The sequence below is a fragment of the Rattus rattus genome, chromosome 15 (genome assembly GCF_011064425.1).
Source record: "Rattus rattus isolate New Zealand chromosome 15, Rrattus_CSIRO_v1, whole genome shotgun sequence".
Classification (NCBI taxonomy): domain Eukaryota; kingdom Metazoa; phylum Chordata; class Mammalia; order Rodentia; family Muridae; genus Rattus; species Rattus rattus.
Window position 1 is genome coordinate 54081379 of NC_046168.1, and position 19646 is coordinate 54101024.

General features: G+C 46.1%; 1 pseudogene; it reads left to right on the forward strand.

Moving 5' to 3' along the window:
• Nucleotides 1-775: 775 nt before the first annotated feature.
• On the forward strand, nucleotides 776-7119 carry LOC116884382 (annotated as a pseudogene).
• Nucleotides 7120-19646: the final 12527 nt, after the last annotated feature.

Genomic DNA, 19646 nt, shown 5'->3' on the forward strand with positions numbered 1-19646 from the left:
ACAGAATTATGGAAAGATTTGTCCTTCTGAGATAAAGCCTTAAGTCACTGCCTGCCCATTGCCTTTGAGCTCAGTGGCAGGGGACCCACAGGATAAAGCCAAAACCTTCATGAGGACCATCCCACCATACCCTTTAACCTACCTTCTCAAGGGACATTTTCAGCCTCAGAAAGTGAAACTTCGGCATCTGGTTCTAAGTTCCAGCTCAACTTTAAAGTTCTGCGGTGCACAGCAGGAGTACAGCCTGGCTTACACCTGCCTCTGCCTCCCACCACCTGCGAGCCTTTGGACAAGTTCCTTGTTCCTTCTGAGCCATCGTCTCTCTGTCCCCCAGAACCATGAGTGCTACATCACACACACACACACACACACACACACACACACACACGCACACACACACACACGGCACTGAGATCGAAAGCTGCAAAGGATTTGTGGGTGCTCCTATGACAGTTAGCAGTTCCATTATTTTAGAAACAGACTCAAAAGCCTCGTCTTGATGAGAGGTCAGGGGTTGTCTGACTTTCCTTGTGATCAGAGCAACAAGAGGGACTTTCCAGACTGCATACAGCGTCTTAAAAATAACCCAAATTTCCACCTGTCAGGAGAGCCAACTGGATCGAACAGGAAACAGTGACGTGGGGGACAACGTGACTTAAATGTAGGGACTGGGTTCATAACGGGTAGAAGGAATGGAGATGCCGACATAGTCAGAGCAAAGCAGAGACCGTGCGTTTCAGAGTCACACAAAGCAGTGGTTCTCAACCTGGGGATCATGACCCCCAGCAGACCATTGGGAAACGCGGACGCTTACATCATAGCTCACAACTATGGCAAAATTACAGCCATGAGGTAGCAACAAAAATAAATTTACGGTCGGGGGTCACTGCAATGTGAGGAACTGTATTAAAGGGTCGCAGCCTTGGAGAGTTGAGAAGCACTGAGTCATGACTCAGACACTGAAGACAGGAGCAGAAGCTACACATAAGTAGGCGCACACCTTGGACAGGATTCATCGGTCATCAACAGGGGTGCTAACACTGAGTACAGTGGCTCGCCTGGATTCCCAGCACTTGAGAGGCGGAGGCAGATGTGTTTCAGGGCCAATCTTGGCCACATAGTAAGTTTCAAGGCAACATGGGCCATATGACACTGTCCCGAAGCTATTTTTATTAGAAATCAAGAAGTAACATATAGCAACCTGATTTTTAATTTCTGGGGAGGGGGAATCCTATCAGTGTGGAGTTACATCTAAGGTCCTGGTGTACAATTATTATACATAAGTTTGATAAACACATTTTCACTCATGTGTCCTCTACATTGACCTTATTTGTCCTCCACACTCCCTCCCCTTTCTCCAGACAGTCTTGCTTCCAGTTTCATGTCATACATATACATGACATTTTTATGTATCATGAAACATTACATTCGCCTTTCTGGGTCTGACTCACTTCACTTAATATGATCTCCGTTTTCTGACAATGCCCCTTCTGCATGTAACAGGCTAATAAATAAAAGCCCACTGCCAGGAGTGAATTGCCTGGTTTTGAGCTTTGGTCCAGAGGGCTCATACGCGTAGGCTTAGATTTTTCAAAACCTACTTCAATAAGGGTTTTTAAACTCTGCAACCTCCCTTCTAGCCCTCCAACCAAAAGCAAGGGAGAAAGATGGTAAATAGGACAAGGGGATTTGGCCCATCTAGAAGTAGTTCTTTTGGGTGAGTCCAGTCTTCATGGTCAGGATATCAACCATCCAGTCTGAAACCTCATACACCCATCATTCCGGACCAATCGGCAAACTCCAAACAGGAATCAGCAACAGTGGCTTGATCCAGAAGAACCAGGGAGTGACACAGAAGGGACAGGAAGCAACCAGAGTACCACGAGAAGTTCTTTGGCACATTTCTCTCTACAGAGTCACGACAAGTGAAGACCAGCAAAGGCTTGTGAGGCAAACCAATGCGAGAGCACCGTTCACTTCTGTTGGGTTCCACGTAGACTCTTTCCAAACATCACTCGTCCTCTCAAGTGTCTGCCTCAGCAAAACACCCTCTCACAAGACGGCTTCCAGAAAAAACGATAAGTCACATGACACAACTGAGTCTCCAAAGAAACCAGAAATTTCCACTATACATAGACACTCAGGCCTTCTGTCTGATGTTTGCCAGGGTATTGGCAATATTCTTATTTATTCTCCAGAACTTGACCGTGGGACCCTATTGCTGAAGCTACCACACACTTAAGTCATAGAACACGGAGAAGTCAAGCCGGTACTCACCTGGAAACCTCATTCCTACTGGCTAGCTTTCACAGTACTAGGAAGTGTATGCGTGCCATCCCTGGAGAAAAGCAGTCATCAGTGTTACGCAACTATGAGCCTAACAGTTATAAGATGACTGGCTGAGCATCGACATCATAGGTAACCAACCACTTTCTGATTGGATTTCAATACCACGCCACAAGATAAGACCCATACCTGTCACCATTGTCAGGGCCAACATAGACCTATAATTAAACAGGCCATTGGCCCCAGAAGAAAACCTGCTACTATCATCCTGCTAAGTGGGTGGAGTATTAAACTGACTCCTAGTGATTTATTAATATTATACACATAGATTAATGCACCTCTCAAGCCTCGTGAGAGAAGTTTCATTTTGTAGTGGATGGTGATTAAGACAGAGGACCACAATGGGTTCGGGTGCAAAGAATAAAAGTCTGTGGATCGCTCAGCACTGAATGGGGTCTCTATATCCCATTCCTCCTCCCAAAGCTCAGGAATCTTCTGTAACCCAGGCTGGCCTTGAACTCTTGATCCTCCTGCTTCTACCTCCTGCCTGCTGGGATTACCATAGGGGTGTGCTACCACACGAGTTTAGTAATCCCACCTTTATGTTGTTAGGATCACACCCCCCTTTTATTCTGCTTTTGGTTTATCTCTCCCCTTTGCCTCCCTTCAGAGTTGAGTGGGGAAACTGGTTGGGTGCGAGACAAAGTCTCGAGGTTGGTACTGAATTCACATCCTCTCTCAGGCTTCCCTGTTCTGGCATTATAGGTGCGTGCTGCCTTGCCTGCTGTTTCTCTGTTTGTCGTTTAAGCTCCCTGCTCCTGTCCAGAGGCTGTTTAACCCACCTGAAGTCCCTCACCCCTGAGAGAAGCAGATGTACGCAGCGTGCTTCCCTCTGAAGCCAATGATACAGCAGGAGCAGGTCTTAGTCAAGGAGAGGAAGCCCAGTTTCTAGGACCTCAGGTTGCAGCTTCCGGTCCCAGGAGAAGATGTCAGCACGTCTCGCAGTGTCCTCACCAGAAACATACTCTATAAGAATTCTCTGTATGTCCTATCCACTCAACCCTTAGCTGGATGGTAGGGGATTAAAGAAGAGAATCAAGGGGTCTCCTCTTCAAGATCTTTTCTTTCTTGTCTCTACCTTTCCTGTTCCTGACTTCTGGTCCACAGACATCTCCCGTGGTGAGGGGCAAGGTGGCCTGGTTCATCCCTAAATATTTATGGAACAAGAATGGTCCTTCAAGAACATAGTCAATGGCCATAGTTTATGCAGAAGAACAGGATGTTATTTTTCTCATTAATTTACTTATTCATTCACTTTCCATCCCAATCGCAGCTAATGGAGTCCTCTCAGCTGCCTCAAAGCTCTTAAATGCTGGCACAGAGCTTCAAAACTCAGGTCCCTCCCAGTCACTCACAAGTAGTCCACCCCCACCCCATTAACCAGAGAAGGGAGGAGAGATACGAACATAGTAAGGTCCAACTGAATTCAGTACTTCTAGCCTTCCCCTACATGGTCCTGTTCACCGTCCATCCCCACCCTCACTTTACGTGACCGAGTGACTTAACTCGAATTGTATTCATTTGCTGTTTCTAATCACATCCTAGGATCTTACGTCCTCCTGATGGTAAACAAGAGAGAGCAGAAGATGACTCCCAGTGACCTGGCAAATCAAGTTCAGACCGTTCCCAAATCAGAGTCCATTTGCGATAAATCCTGCCAAGTCACAACCAAACATTCGCGAGTAGCCTGGTCACTTTGGTCACTTCCTCCAGTCTCTTAAGTCGCAGTGAGTCACTTGTAGGGCCTAGCTTTGTTCACTATGAGTCATGAGTCCTGTGTTTGTATACATAGTCATTATTTTCTCTTATCTAGAGAGGGAAACAGTGTTGCAATTTGAAAAAGAACCACAAAAACCTCTCGGCTCTGAAGATACCACCCGCCATACATTGTGTCTGAAAACCCACCGTTTGAAGCCTTTCTCACTGCAGTACCTGCCATAGAATATTTGATGAAGTCAGAACAGCACTTTGCAGCGTGGTATCAATGTATCTCAGTGGTTGTCAGGATTGGGTGGGTTAAAGTGCTTGCAATGTTTATGTGACAGCCCAGGTTCCATGCTCCAAACCCACAGGTGGGATTATGTGGCTTGCGTTTGTGATCCCAGAGAGATGGGAGATGGAGAGAGGAGAGTTGAAACTGGTGGCAGAAACCGCAAAGGAGATCCTGCCTCAGAAACCAGGTGGAAGGAAAGAACCAGGTCCCAGAAGTTGTCTCCTGACACACACTCACACACACTCACACGCACTTACACATGCATGTACGCACAAACTGAATGATTAAAAAGAAAAAAACTTCAGGAACTGAGCCAGAAGCAGTGCACACCTGTAATCCCAGTGCTTAAGAAGCTGGGAAGGAAGGTTCTGAGTTCAAGGCCAGCCTGATCTCCATGGCCTGATGCAATCTCAAAAATTAAAATTAAATTAAAGCAGAATCTGAAATGAGTTGCATATGAGTGGAGCTGAGTAATCTCTGACTGTACCAGCTTCCTGAAAACAGTAACAACCTACTCTGGGATGGGAGCTGGAGGTTTTGTGGGTCCTGGGTGGGCGGGGCCCTGGGCCCTGGGCCCTGGGAGTGGCTGTGGGTCCTGGGTGGGCGGAGCTGCGGGCCCAAGAGTGCACTTAAAAACAGGCAAACACTGGAAGGAAGTTGGCACTTACAGGAAGGAAATAGTATGAAGCAAATTTCTCGTTTTTAGGACATTTTTTTTGCCAGAGAGAAAGCTATATAGTTAATGCCGTAACTACCAGCTTAACCTGACAGGAAAGCCCGATTTTCTGGCCTGAAAAGCAAGGACACGGGATCTGGAGCAACCATATCGCTACAAAATAAGAGAGGGTTCTAGAAAGGAGAGCTAAGAGGAACTGGAATAAAGGAAGGAATATACAGTTTTATCCGCCCCCCGCGCCCCGAAGACCACTGTGGCATTAAGATTTCAGAACCCATCCCTCAGCCAAACAATACTAAGGAGAAGATTCTGATACAATATTTTGCCACTGACATAAGGAGATCTAGAGAATTAAACCCCTGAAGTAGAGCGGCTGAGTGAGAGAACTCTCAAGTCTTCTTACAAGGTTTCCGTCAAGTGTTTGCTACTCTGCTAGGTGAAATGTGGTATTCCGTTGAAGGATTTTTAATTCCTAAACTGACATGAAAGAGTAATCTGCACTTTGAGTTGACACAAGAGTTCATTTTGTAGCCCAGACTAAGCCTCAAACTCACGATCCTACCTTAGTCTCCAGAGCTCTGGGGTTGCAGGCATGAGTCACCATGCCTAGCGTTTCTCTTTCTTTTCTATAAAATATCTTATTTCTTATTTGCTATCAACCCAAAGCTGGCCTTAAAATTACTATGTAGTCCAGACTATTCTCAAAATTGTAATCCTCCAGTCTCAGCTTCAGTGGTGCTTCATTACAGATATGCACTGCCATTCTAAGTTGGAAAAAAAAAAACTAAAAAAAATTTACTAATAATTTTTAGGTTAACGTATGAGATGCTGGGTTTTAGCTTGTCCTCTTGATACATGCATGTTATGACATGTATGTTCCCATTCATTCTCCTCTTCCCTTGTTGACCTCCTCTTCTTCTGCTACTGTTTAATTTTATATATTATTATGGTGTGCCCGCCACTGGAATGCTGGTGGGGGGGGTCATGCACAACATTGTGCCATGAGTTCTGTTTTGCATTTTAACATCCTACTTGGTCCCTTCAACAACAAGCACCTTCATCCTCTGAGCTATCTATCCCCACACTTCATACCCTTCTGCTTTTCTATTATGTGCTTTTTCTCACCTCTGCTAAGACCTTATTTCTAGTTTCATGACCTACAAACACTAGCATAAATGAATATGCATATAGACATATATAAGTGTAGATGAACATGCATTTTAAATCACATTTCCATATATGAGCTAGATGACATTAGCAGTTTTCGGTCTGGCTTGTTTCGCTTAACAATTATTTCTGGAGGGGTTGGGGATTTGGCTGAGTGGGAGACCCCTTGCCAAGAAAGCGCAAGGCCCGGGGTTCCACCCCCAGCTCAAAAAAAAAAAAAAAAAAAAAAGAACCAAAAAAAAAAACAAAAAAAACAAAAAAAAAACAATTATTTCTGGTTCCATCCATTTTCCTGCGTAAGTTATGATCTCATTTTTCTCTACAGCTGCAGGAAATTCCACTGTGTATATACATGCTTCACATTTTTTTTTAAATCCCCTCATCTTTTGTTGGACACCTAAGCTGATTCCCTCTCCTGGCTATGAGAATATTGCAGCAAGAAGCAAGACTGTGAAAGTGCTTCTCTAGTGTATTGACGAAGAGTCCTTTAGGGTTGTTCAAAAGTAGGGTTGGGGAGCTCCTTCCTTTCTAGCTCCCCGGCCATCTTGGCATCTGATCTTGGTTGGGGTTTGTCCCACACCTAAGGCAAGAAGATAGTGGCTACAACGAAGACAAAAAAGTCTCTGGAGTCGATCAACTCTAGGCTCCAACTTGTTATGAAAGTGGAAAGTACGTGCTGGGGCACAAACAGATATGAAGACGATCAGACAAGGCAAAGCGAAATTGGTTATCCTCGCCAACAACTGTCCAGCTTTGAGGAAATCTGAAATAGAATACTATGCCATGTTGGCTAAAACTGGTGTCCATCACTACAGTGGCAATAACATTGAATTGGGCACAGCGTGTGGAAAATACTAGAGTATGCACACTGGCTACCAGTGACCAGGGTGATTCTGATATTATTAGAAGCACGCCAGAACAGACAGGTGAGAGGTAAACAAGACAGTTTTCCTTTAATAAGACTTTGCCGGAACTCCTTAAAAAAATAATAAAAGAATAAAAAAAGTAGGGTTGGGACATATGATCTTTCTAGTTTCAGTTTTTGAGGAAATTCCATACTGATTTCCAGTTTACATTCCAACTAGCAGTAATTAAGGTTGAAATTCATGACCTCATCATCTATCTAGCGCACACACACACACACACACACGCACAATCTCTGAGTGCATTTAGTGTAGCTCTCATGCACATATTTTAAGGGCTGAATAAAGAGGCTGGCTCATTCCTGGAGAAGGCTGGTTCTCCCCCTCTCAGAAGCCATTGATTATCTATAGCTTTGCACCGAAGAACGGAGCCTTGTGAAGACGCCCATCCACATTGGCATGCTGACTGATGATGTCATTATGTTGGCCTCTTTTCCACAAACATATTGTTGAGATTCTATGGGTTCACTTCCCCTGTCGTTTCCAGAAGAAACTGTCCAGCAGCAGGCATCCTGCTCCTCTGACTCTGACAATCTTTCTGCCCTCCCCCTCAGGTTGCTTCCTGAGCCATAGATATGTGTGTGCATTGTAGATGGGGATGAGCACTCTAGAGTCACCCTTTCGCTACATTGTTGGCCATTTGTGGATCACTGCAACAGTATCCATCTGCTGTGAAAAGGAGCTTTTTTCATGAGGGGTGAGAGCTACACTTACCTGTGGGGATAAAGGTAACTGTTTAGAATACAGTTAGAAAATATATTGGTTTAGGACATAGTAGTAGCTGGTTCTTCTCTAAGATCTAAGATCTTTCTGGGATCTAGTTGGTTACACTGTGTGTGTGTGTGTGTGTGTGTGTGTGTGTGTGTGTGTGTGTGTGTGTGTGTGTGTATGTATGTGTGTTTGTATGATGAGATAGATAGATAGATAGATAGATAGATAGATGATGAGATAGATAGATATAGAAGATGAGGTCATAAATTTGAACCTTTACTCACTGCTAGTAGGAAGGCAAACTGGAAATCAATATGGAGTTTCCTCAAAAAAAAATTGGTTGAGTGTCAGACATGAATTTCCTCCTCTTGAGTGTTTTCCTGGCCTTAGGGAGCTGTTGGTTAACCCCAAGATAAACGTACCACTATTGCAGCACATCCTGCCCAGTTGGTCATTGGTTTATGGCTTTATAGGTAGGTAGGAGTGTTGATTGCTTTTCTCCCTTGGCAGTTGGCATAGCTACTTCTGATACTGTGAGGAAACAGTCCTCCTCAGGAGGCCATTGGGCAGTTCCATCTCTATTTCTCCGAGTTCTGTATCCAAAATGTGTAATGTCTTCAGCAATAACGATTTACCTTCAACTTGTCAGAGGCAGCCAAGGGAGATGGAAACAACCCATACTACCCTGGGAGTCTCTTGGACCCTCTTCCCTGACCCGCAACTCTAGAGGGAGGCTTCCCATGCCTCAAAAGTCTTCTAAGTACAAGATCATGCCACCTGCAAACAGGGGCATGTAACTTCTTCCTTTCCTATTTGGGTATCTTTTACTTCTCTCTCTCGTCACACTGCCTTAACTACAGCCACCTCTATGCTGTTGCACATGGCGTGTCTTTAGTGGCTTCCCTTTCAGTGAGCTATACACTATGGTTAGTGTACAGAAAAGCTTTTTATGTCCTGGTTTTTGTATCTTGCAACACTACAAAAAGCATTTAATCAGATCAAAGAGTCTTCTAAAGTATATATGATAGTATTTTTTTAAGCAATTGTGTTGTTTCTCAAAGCTGAAAGGAGCTGAGGGTGTAACTCAGTTGGTAGAGTGTTGTTTAGCATGCACAAAGCCCCGGGTTCAATCCCAGCACCTGATATAATGAGACGTGCTTGGCGTGTGCCTGTAATCTTAATACAGGGAGACTGAGGAAGAAAATAGATGTTCTAGGTCACCACAGGCCATACAGCAAGCCTATAACTCATGAGACTGTGCCTAAGATTCTTAATTAAAGAATAAATAATTTACAGACTGAAGTGGCTAAGAGCACATACCTCTTTTGCAAAGAACCCAGATTCAATTTCCAACATCCACAAGGCAGTTCCCAAGTGTCTGTAACTCTTGTTCCAAAGGATCCAATGCCCTCCTCTGACCTTTGCGAGCACCAAGCATACATGTGGTACATAGATATATAAGCAGGTAAATCATTCACACATAAAATAAAATGATTACATCTAGTTTAGAAAGAGTAGCAAAATAAAAAACAAAACTCTAAACAGATGAAAAATAATAATGAAAATATGTCTACATTTCAACAGAAAATAGAACATTTGCTTGGCTTGCTATGTTTCTAAAGAGATTAAAATCATGGAGAATTCTACTCTTTCATGGGAATCTCTTTTCCACTATTAATATTAGAAAAACAATCTGATCCTCCCTCAACCCCCGGAGCACTGCAATTACAGGTGAGAGCCACCACACCCAGTCCCCTCCCCACCTTTAAAAGTTTAAAATAAATTCTTCTCTCGTACAATATATCCTGATCAGTTTCCCCTCCCCCTACTCCTCCTAGCCCCTCCCCACCTCTGTTTCTCTTCAGAAAAGAACAGGACTCCAAACAAGACGAAAGGAAATACAAGGAAAAGGCTGGGCAGAGCAACCCTCAGAAAAGAGTCCCAAGAGCAGGCAAGAGAGTCAGAGAACCCCTGCTCCAAACCCCCACCCCACCCCTGCTCCCACTGTTAGGAGTCCATGAACACATCAAGCTAACAGCCAGAACATAAACGGGCACAGGGGACCTGGTGCAGACCTTGCTTGCTGTGGTGGTCACTCTGTGAACTCACACGTGAGCCCTGATTAGTTACACCAGTGGGCCATGTTCTCCTGACCACGCCCACTGTAATTTGAGGTTTTAGACCAAACCCAGGGCTTTGTGCACACTATCCAGGTACTCGGCCATCTGAAGGCTAGTTCTTAGACTCATACTCTTTCTTCACTGAGATTTGAATCGAACACTGGGGGTCAGTTCAGTGGACAGTGCATTTGCTGTACAGATATGAGGACTGGAGTTTGGCTCCCCAGCAGCCATATAAGTATTGGGTAGGTGTGGACGTCCACATGTAATCCCAGTGTGTGGAAGGTGGGGATAGAGGATCCCCCAGGGCAAGCTGGGTAGAGAGACTAGCTACATAGGCAAGTGCTGTGCTCAGCCGAGAGACCTTGACTAATCTAAGGTAAAGGTTGACCTGATGTCAAACTCCCTACCACACACACACACACACACACACACACACACACACACACACACATACACACACACACACACACACACACACTTATCATACACAGGCATAGACACAGACACACACACAGGTGCATGTACTCATCACATAAGCACACACATACATACACACAGGTGCACACACTCATCACATGAGCACACACACATGTACACATACACACATATCATACAAGCACATACACACAGACACACACACATACACACACAGAGTCAAACAAATCTGAATAAGTATATTCCACTTGGATGGAACTCAAAGTGAAAGACTGTCTCTCTACATAGAGTAAGATGTTTCCCAAAGTCCCCTGGTGATTACTACAAAGTTGGACACGGTTCCTCCAATGTCTGCCCTGGAGGCTGTGCTCTCCTGGAAGGCACCATAGCCCTTCTGCTATGACCAATAAGGCGAAGGGGGGAAATGCCACAGAATGTCAAAAATAGCATTTCTACAGAAGGGGAAAAGTTGACAAGACATAGGAGGAACATTCCTCAGAGCCTAGCCAGAGGCCGAGGCCTCATTTACCCTGACTTAGAGACCCTCAGCTCTGTGTCCCTGCTCCTAGCCTAAGTGTGGCAAGAGCTTGGCCCACTAAGTCCCCATGTTATATATCAGAGAAAGCCTCTACCCAAGCAGAGAGCTGACTTTTTAGCTGCCCAAGTCTGCTCTGGCCCCGAGTATCTGCATGGAAACGCTGCCCTGTCTAGTTGGGTAAGACTAGAAACAGCCATACCTGAGGAGTAAACACTCACACCAGCCCGAAGCCTTAACCCCACTACCTCAAGACACAAGCAGCTCCTCCATTGTCTGCCTTGTCACTACAGTCCCCACGCTGCTCCTGACACAGGTTGGCTTGAGTTTCACATCCTCCAGATTTAGCCTGCTTCAGACTACTTGGCTGAGAGCAGCCCACGCTCCCGAGAACTGATCTTTCTTTCATGCTCCAACCTTCCCTTGCCTTTGCCTGGGCATTCACACAGGGGTACTGCCTACACTTCAGCAGGTTGTGTCATGGGTACAGCGTGTATAAATCATCACGGCCATCACCAAGGCACACATGGTCTCTTCCCTGGTCCCTGAACCATGAGATGCCAGCATTCGTTCACAACTCCCCTCCAAGACCCTACCACATACATCCCGACCTTCCCTGCAGAGACTACAGGGGAAAACTGAGGCAAAGGAACATAGATAGAAAGAGAAACAGCACACTTTGGGGAACTGGGAAATGACGCTTCTCTGTTATGATGGGATTATATCCTGATAAACCCACGGTAAACTGTAGACTCATTCAGTAATCTAATCTACTAAGCTTCAATATAGTAAGACGTCACACCTAGGGTATCATTCCTGCAATATTGTTTTATGATAAGACAATGGCCTCACTGCCTTCCTCTGTCCAGTGTCTGGAAAGTTGATCACACTGCAAAGTACTGACCTAGAAAAGGATTAAAAGGCCTGAAGTATGGTTTCTATTGAATACAGATGTCTTTCACATCATCTCTAGGCCATAAAATCGCACACAGAGCCCTCCTAAGTAAGACAGTCCTACTACCACAGTCTTGTTTTGCCTTGGTCCTTAGGCATTTGTGTATGGATCCAGAAAACCTTAAGACCTTCTGCAGGAAGTGCATTCATACATGAAATTTCTAGAAAAAAAAAAAAAGACAAGAACAGACTCATTTTTCCAAGAACAGCCTTGGTTCATGACTATCGTACTGGTGTCTTGACAATTTAACATGTGTCCCAGACAGAAGTGTCTTAGTCTAGACAGAGTGTATACCATCTGCCTGTCAGTAAAGCACAAGCAGCCGGCCCCGTTGCTCAGGGCCACTCCTTTGGGGAGTTGTCCTTAGCAGAGCTGCTTACGTTCCCTGTTCTCTGCCCTCCCATCTTTTCCTAATCCTTTTTTGATGCGTTCTAAATTCTAGAGGGAAGCCCCACCTACATGTCTAAGATGTTAACTGCTAAACAATCCTTTCTATAGACAGAAACCAGAACACCTGGTGACCTTTGTCTGGCCTGTCCCCAGTCTTCCTTTCTACAGACCTGACAATGTTCAGCATATAAACCAATGTGAGGTTAAACCTACAGAGAAGCACATGTCTAACTACAAGGAGCTGTAGTGCTCAAGGGCTGTACGGGCATCCTCCTTGGCAGTGCAAGTAGCCGATTGCTTATACTGCCCAAAGGGGTCTTGGGGACTTTATTTTCCACCAGATGTTGGTGTCTTAAAGTTACACTGTCCTCACTCTAGGCTCAGAGAAGTTCATGGGTACCACTGGGGAGCCCCAGAGATCCAGGGGCCAAGGTTCACACCAGCCAAGTCATCATGGCCATCTACCATCTACAATTAGGCCCAAGGCAGGATCAAATTCAAGTCCCCTAGCAACAGATCAACGTCTCAAAGAAAGGGGCCTTATCAATGTGAATGTGGAAAGATCTGAAGACATGGTCGCCAAAAAGACACCTTCAGTGGCTTTGGGGTCAAATAACTCTTCAGGTGTGATCCCTTGGACAGGTCGTACGCCCTGGACTTCATTGTGCTCACCAATAAATGCTACATCCTGTCAAAAAGCAAGTAAAAGAAAAATAGCCGGGAGAAGGACCGGCGATGGGGTGGAGGCCACTGAAGTGTTTCAAAGCAAAACGAAGGATACACACGCTGGGTGACAAAGGCCTGCTCACCATACAGCCACCTGCCTGGATGTACAATGCTTTTCCCTTCCTAGAGAAGTCCTGTGTACCTCCAGGATAGGTAAGTACCCACGATAGAGCTGTAGGGTGGGTTGGGACCTTCCATCTCTTCAGGGTCACAATAAACTCAATTCCGTCCTGTTAACTCTTGTCTCCTGAACACTGCCCTTCAAGAAGCAAGCATCGTGGATCCTAACCCAGTAACCCAGAGAGGCCGAGAGAAGGCATCAGCTTATTGTCCAGTAATAGAGCCATAAATATCATTCAATTAAGAATCTGCTATGTGTATCTACATATATATACATATTCATATATATATATACATCAAATACAGATAGATACATATTTGTGTACATATTCGTGTGCATGTGCACATACGTGTATGTGTGTGTGTGTGTGTGTGTGTGTGTGTGTAGGTAGGTATATATATGCCTATACTTGTCCACACATGTCACACATTGGAAACCCATACCAAGCTTTGGGAATATCAAATGCTGGTTCATTTGTTTACGTAACCAGGTAAACTTCCACTCCATTTATTGTTCCTCAAGAACTCTTGTTGTAAACCAGGCCTGCTGTGATAAGAGAAGCCCTGGTGTTGCAAAGCCACTCCTTCGGGGAGTTGTCCTGGGCAGAGTTTACCAACTTCTCCTGCCCTGTAAGTTCCCGCCCTTCCCTAAGCCCTTTACGTCACTCCCCACCTTTTGCCCAGCATTCTAAACCCTAAAGATAAGGTCACCATGGTGGTGAAGACGTTAACCTCAACCTTACGGAACCTGAAGGTGACCCTGTCCCCCTCTCCATGTCTTTAGTCCTATGCATCAACCAAGAGAAAGCATGTAAAGTGAGGTCGGTTTTAACCTGTGGAGATATTCTATGTCGCTCTAAAAAGAATTACAGGTGCTAGCTTCAGGGGGTGCAGAACCATTATGCTGTGCAGAGAAGACAAAGAAAACGAGTCTTTCACTGAGTGCTGAAGACCTGACTCTTTCCCTTTTCTTATAATTGGATACCTTTTTATTTACATTTCAAATGTTATCCACTTTCCCAGGTTCCTATCCATAAACCCCTATCCTATTCCCCCTCCCCCTTCTTCTATGAGGGTGTTTCACCATCCAACCACCCACCCCTTCCCAACGCCCCACCCCGACATTCCCCTACACTGGGGTCCCAGCCTTGTCTTTCCATTGACCTTCCATGGTTTCTCCTTCCATTGGTGTCCAACAAGGCCATCCTCTGCTACATATGCAGCTGGAACCTGACTCTATTCCTAAATCCCATAGAGGGAGCTTGGACAAGGGCTTGAGCCTGTCCATCTTCCTCAGCACAAACCTTTTGTAAACCAGATTCCTTCCTCCAAATGTTGTCCTTCAAGGGTGATCAGCCTGGACATTGTTGCCATAACACTGGAGTAAGTAGGAGGCTGGCCAGGTAAGGTGTGAGCTAGAAAGTAAGAGTTGAAAGAAGAGAGAAAAGAGATGATAAGAAAGAATATGAGAGGGATGGGAGAGAGAGTGGGGAGATGGAGAAAGAGGAAGGGGAACTGGTTGGTATGTGTAGCTAGAAAGCCCCAGGGCAGAGAGCACACCCCACTCCTCCATGGTGAACATCCGCCCCCATCACCATGACCATCACCACCACCATGACCATCACCATCACCATGACCATCACCACCACCATGACCATCACCATCACCATGACCATCACATCACCATCACATCACCATCATGTCCCAAGACTATTTTTTTAACCCAATAGTACAGACTTCCTGAAGAGCAGCTCTCCCAAGACTGTGCCAAAGGCTGGTGGAGGCCAGTGAAATCCGGAGAGGACCATGGGCAGGATGGGACCATGGGCTGCATCACTACTGAGGCGTGTTTCATCCTGGCCCTCACAAATTCTCTTAGGAAGATGGAGCTCCCATTCATGCTTGAAGGAACGAAACCACCACTATGACAGGCTCTTAGGAGCTTTCTGTTGGCATCCTGCCACAGTGATGGGCTGGCTTTACATAGTGAGAGCCTTGGTCTGACATCATTTTCACAAGCCTTTGTCACACGAACTACATCTCATTTTGTCTCTTACCCCTCAAGGTTACAAACCCCGCTGCTGTCCAACATAAGGAAGAACTCACATGAGGTTCCTGCCTTGTTGTTGTGACCTCTGCGTGGAATGAAGCACACAAGTATAGTTCACCCGTATAACTGGGCCATCACACTTCAGTCTCTGTGGGTATTCTAGTACCATCAGTATACACACACACACACACACACACACACACACACACTCAAATACACACTGATATAAAAATGCTACACACACATACACACTCACACACACCACATTATACACACACCACATATACATTCACATATACATGCACATACATACACACCAGACACCACACATACACACACTCACATACACACACCACATACATATACACTCACACAAACATACCACCCACAGATACATACACAGCACACACACACATACACACATACACACATGCATATTCATTTACACACATACACACTCCCACACCACACACATATATACTCATGCACACTAACACATATACATACAAACAATACACATACACACCATGTACACACACCACACACTCATACACACACATACACACTCCCACACATCAAACACCAGTCATACCACACACACATATACATATATATACAGTCTCACACACCACATATGCATACGTACACATACATACATACCACACACATACACACACAACTACATATAGTCACACACTATGATGCACTATATATATGCACACATACACATTCCTACACAACACACACATACACATATAACATACTTACACACTAACACACACCATACACACATACAAAAACACAACACATATATACACACAACAACACACACATCAAATAAGCTTCCAGAGTCCTTCCTTCCCTTTCCCAAGGGCTGTGGCCTATACCTACCTAACACTGCCACACAACGGCACATAGTATGGTGAGGCCTCTTATTTTTTTGAGAACCAGAAGCTTTGGTCTGACCTGGGACCTATGAGAGATCCAAATGACTTGCCCAACTAGACCCCCAAATCTACAGTTAATGAGATTCCTTTCAGGGTTAATCCTTACAACCATAACCATAGACGTGCTACACTAGAAGACAGACCCTCTAGAGAGAGCTCTGGTCACAGACAGAATCGTCTGCTAGTCGTTGCCATTCTAATCTTTTTCTACCAAACCCCAACAACTTCCCACAACGCCACATCTCCGTTACCACTTGGACAGGGTCCTCAACCCTCTGATGGAGTGTTTGCAGAAAACAGTATAGTTTTAAGAGGAAAAAATAAGGGGAGTTGGGGAGAGAAAACCATCTAGAGTTGATAAAAACATAGGGCGGGGGTTGAGAAGTGAGGGAAAGAGGAGGGGAGGGTAGACAAGCAAAGCCTGGCTTCTTCCCCTCTGCTCTGCTGCTCTTCCCTGGGAGACTCACACCAGAGCTTCCTGTTTGTTCCCCACATGACTAAAGCGCACGGGTCCTGGCTACTCACACCGCTGGCTACTTGACTGCCGCTGCCAGTTCCTCCAGCTTGCTTAGAGTCCAATGGGCCTGCAGACTTGGCACCGAGCACACCCACCTGCCTTTGTCACAGCACACTAAGAAGGTTTTCTGTGGTGACCTGGCTGGGTAGAGGGCTGCTGGGTCTGCAGGCGTCAGAGCATGGAGGGGTTCCTCCAACTCCTGGCCTGCTTGGCCTGTGTGCTCCAGACCGGTGAGTGTCCCCTGTTTACTCTGAGTCATATAGAATAGATCTTAGCTAGGGTCTCCCCTCAAAACTCAGCAGCCAAGTTTGCCCACAGGCCTCTAGGTCTGTGCGGGAGAAAAGCTACGGATTACAAGGCTGTGGTGATAAGGGGCAGAGAACCAAATCTTGGCCTTGTCTTAGGTTTCCGAGTAACTTGGGGCAGTGCCCTGATTTCACAAACCCCAGTGTTCACCACTATACAAAGGCCATCCTATCTTTTCCTGCAAGGGGGATAAATCCCCGGAATAAGGAAGATGGTACACGCTCTGGACAGACTTTGGGTGTTGCTGGCATCCAACTGCTTCAGGAACAAGGAGAAAGGAGTTGGTGGGTGTGTGGGAACAAACATGAGGATTGCTCTATGTGAGGAATCAGGCCAAAGACAAAGGTTGTGCTAACTGCCTAACGGTAACACCGTTGCTAGTCAGGGTTCTCTAGAGTCACAGGACTTATGGAATGTGTCTATATATTAAGGGAGTGTGTTTAAATGACTTACAGTCTACAGTTCAACTAAGCCACAGATGGGCAGCTGTGAGTGGGAAGTCCAAGGATCTACCAGTTGCTCAGTCTCACAAGGCTGGGTGTCTCAGCTGGTCTTCTTGTGTAAGCTGGAATCCACAAGAAGTAGGTTCCAACAGATGTGCTGGCAAGTAAGCGCTAGCAGGCAAAGAAGGAGGAGCCCTTCCTTTTCCCGCTGCCCTTATGTAGGATTCCAGCAAAAGGTATGCCCCAAATTAAAGGTGTGCACTACCACCCCTAGGCAGAAGCTTTTCAAGGCCAGATCAAAATCTTGTGTCATTCCACATCAATACCTGGATCAAAAGCCTGTGTCTTCCAGCCCCAGATCTGGGTCACGGGTGTGCCCTCCATTTCTGCATGGTAGTTCGTTCCAGATGTAGTCATGCTAACCATCAGGAATGGCCATCACAAACACTGTGGGGCGGGTGGGAACTCTTCCCTGGGAACAGTCCTTTTCAAGGGGTACCAGGTCTACCTGATTCAGAACCAGGGTAGCACATTAGTTAAAATGCAAATTCTGTGGCTCCATCCATGGCCTGCAGAGTCACAATCAGGCAGCAAGACCCTGAACTCCACGTTGCCAATGCCCAGTGTAAATGAGTGTCAAGGGCAAAGGACAAAGACACAGCTCAGAAGCCCTTCTCTCCCAAGCAATCCTTTCACCAACCCCAGCCTGGGACATCCTCCTCATAGCCATTTCTAAACAGTGCCTGCTCCACACATGCATGGCCATCACATGTGCTGTACGCTAAGGTCATGGTACTCTGAGCTGTCGGTCAACTCTGCTGGTGTGGGGTCAGGTAGAACTGATATATGAACATCGGTGTGTGTGGATCCAGCCGTCTTTCTTCCAACATATACCCGCCATCATATAGTGGGAGGAGATGGGAATCAGTCAAGTCTGTCTTTTCGCCAGGTCATCCGACTGAGACGTCTTTCTGTAAGGGTGGGATCTAAGGGAGCAAACATGTCCCGACCTGGATTGGCAGATCGGTGAATTGCAAAGGACATAAAACTGATATCAGGTGCAAACTTCAAACACTGGCCCTGGTATTCATCAGCTGTGAGCGTGCCATTGTCTTTCATGAGCCCCATAGGACTAGTCCCTGTCACCCAGATCACTGAGGCCAGGAGGAAATGGAAAGTTGAATGAGTAGGTCTTTCCTGTTCCCAGCAAGCATTGTGGGAAAGCCTGCTCAGCTGAGGAAGTCTCCTTAGAGGAGGGAAGCAAAGCAAAAAGAACCAGAACCACCCTGAAGACCAGGGCAGGGATCAGCTACATGTGGTGGGCACTAGATGCCGGACAGGACCAGCCTGTGGCTCTGTGTCTCTATCAACTCAGGTGACACGCCATGTCACGCCCACATGGCAGGAGAAATAGAGCTAAAGGAGATGCCTGAGGGGAGATGGAGAGCAACCAGGCCTTCTGTTCACATCCCTCAGACTCACCCATCCTGGAACCTTCTAGGCGCGTCGCTAAAAGACATAATTCCTGCTGTCCATATCTTCTTCCTCCTCACAACTTTTCTCCACTGACAAGCTATCCTGCCACCTGCAAAGTCAAACAAAAAAATGGCTGAAGAACAGGAGAGCCAGGTGGAACGAGGTGATCAGGGATCAGCAGCATACTCCAGCTCGGCCTGCCACCTGTAGGTGACGTTCGATGACTTGGCTCTCTGGGTGCCGCAATGCCCAAGAGACCACCACTGGAGCCACACTTGGGAATACCCTTCTAGCATGCCTAGGTGGTTTTGAGAAAAATGGTCCCATACAGATAACTGTATTCTTCAGGCTGACTCCCTGTCCACTGGAGTTATAATCACTGGAGGTAGGTAGGGGGAAAGGGATAGAAACACAATGAGTTGTTGATGGACTCCAGTTCTCATGGACGTGATGCTATCCCTCCTCGAGACACAATCAGTCCATTGTGACTCCCCACCTGACTTCCTTCCACGCCCAACCCTCAAAGCACAGAGAACTGCCCTATAAAGGTCACCATAGCCAACCTGATTTCTTTTAAAGTGTCATTCTTTAGCCCTTACCCCACCATGAAGTTCATTTTCCTGGCTGGACCATCTGGTAGACCTTTAACGTAATCATATGGAAACATCCAAAGATGCTTGCATGGTGCCTGTTCTTACTCCACCACTGAGAAGCAGCACGACTGTGTCCAGCACTTCACAGATGGTCAACACAGACTTCCTGCAAACTCCTGCCTCCTTCCTCACCATGGGACCGGTGGAAATCTTT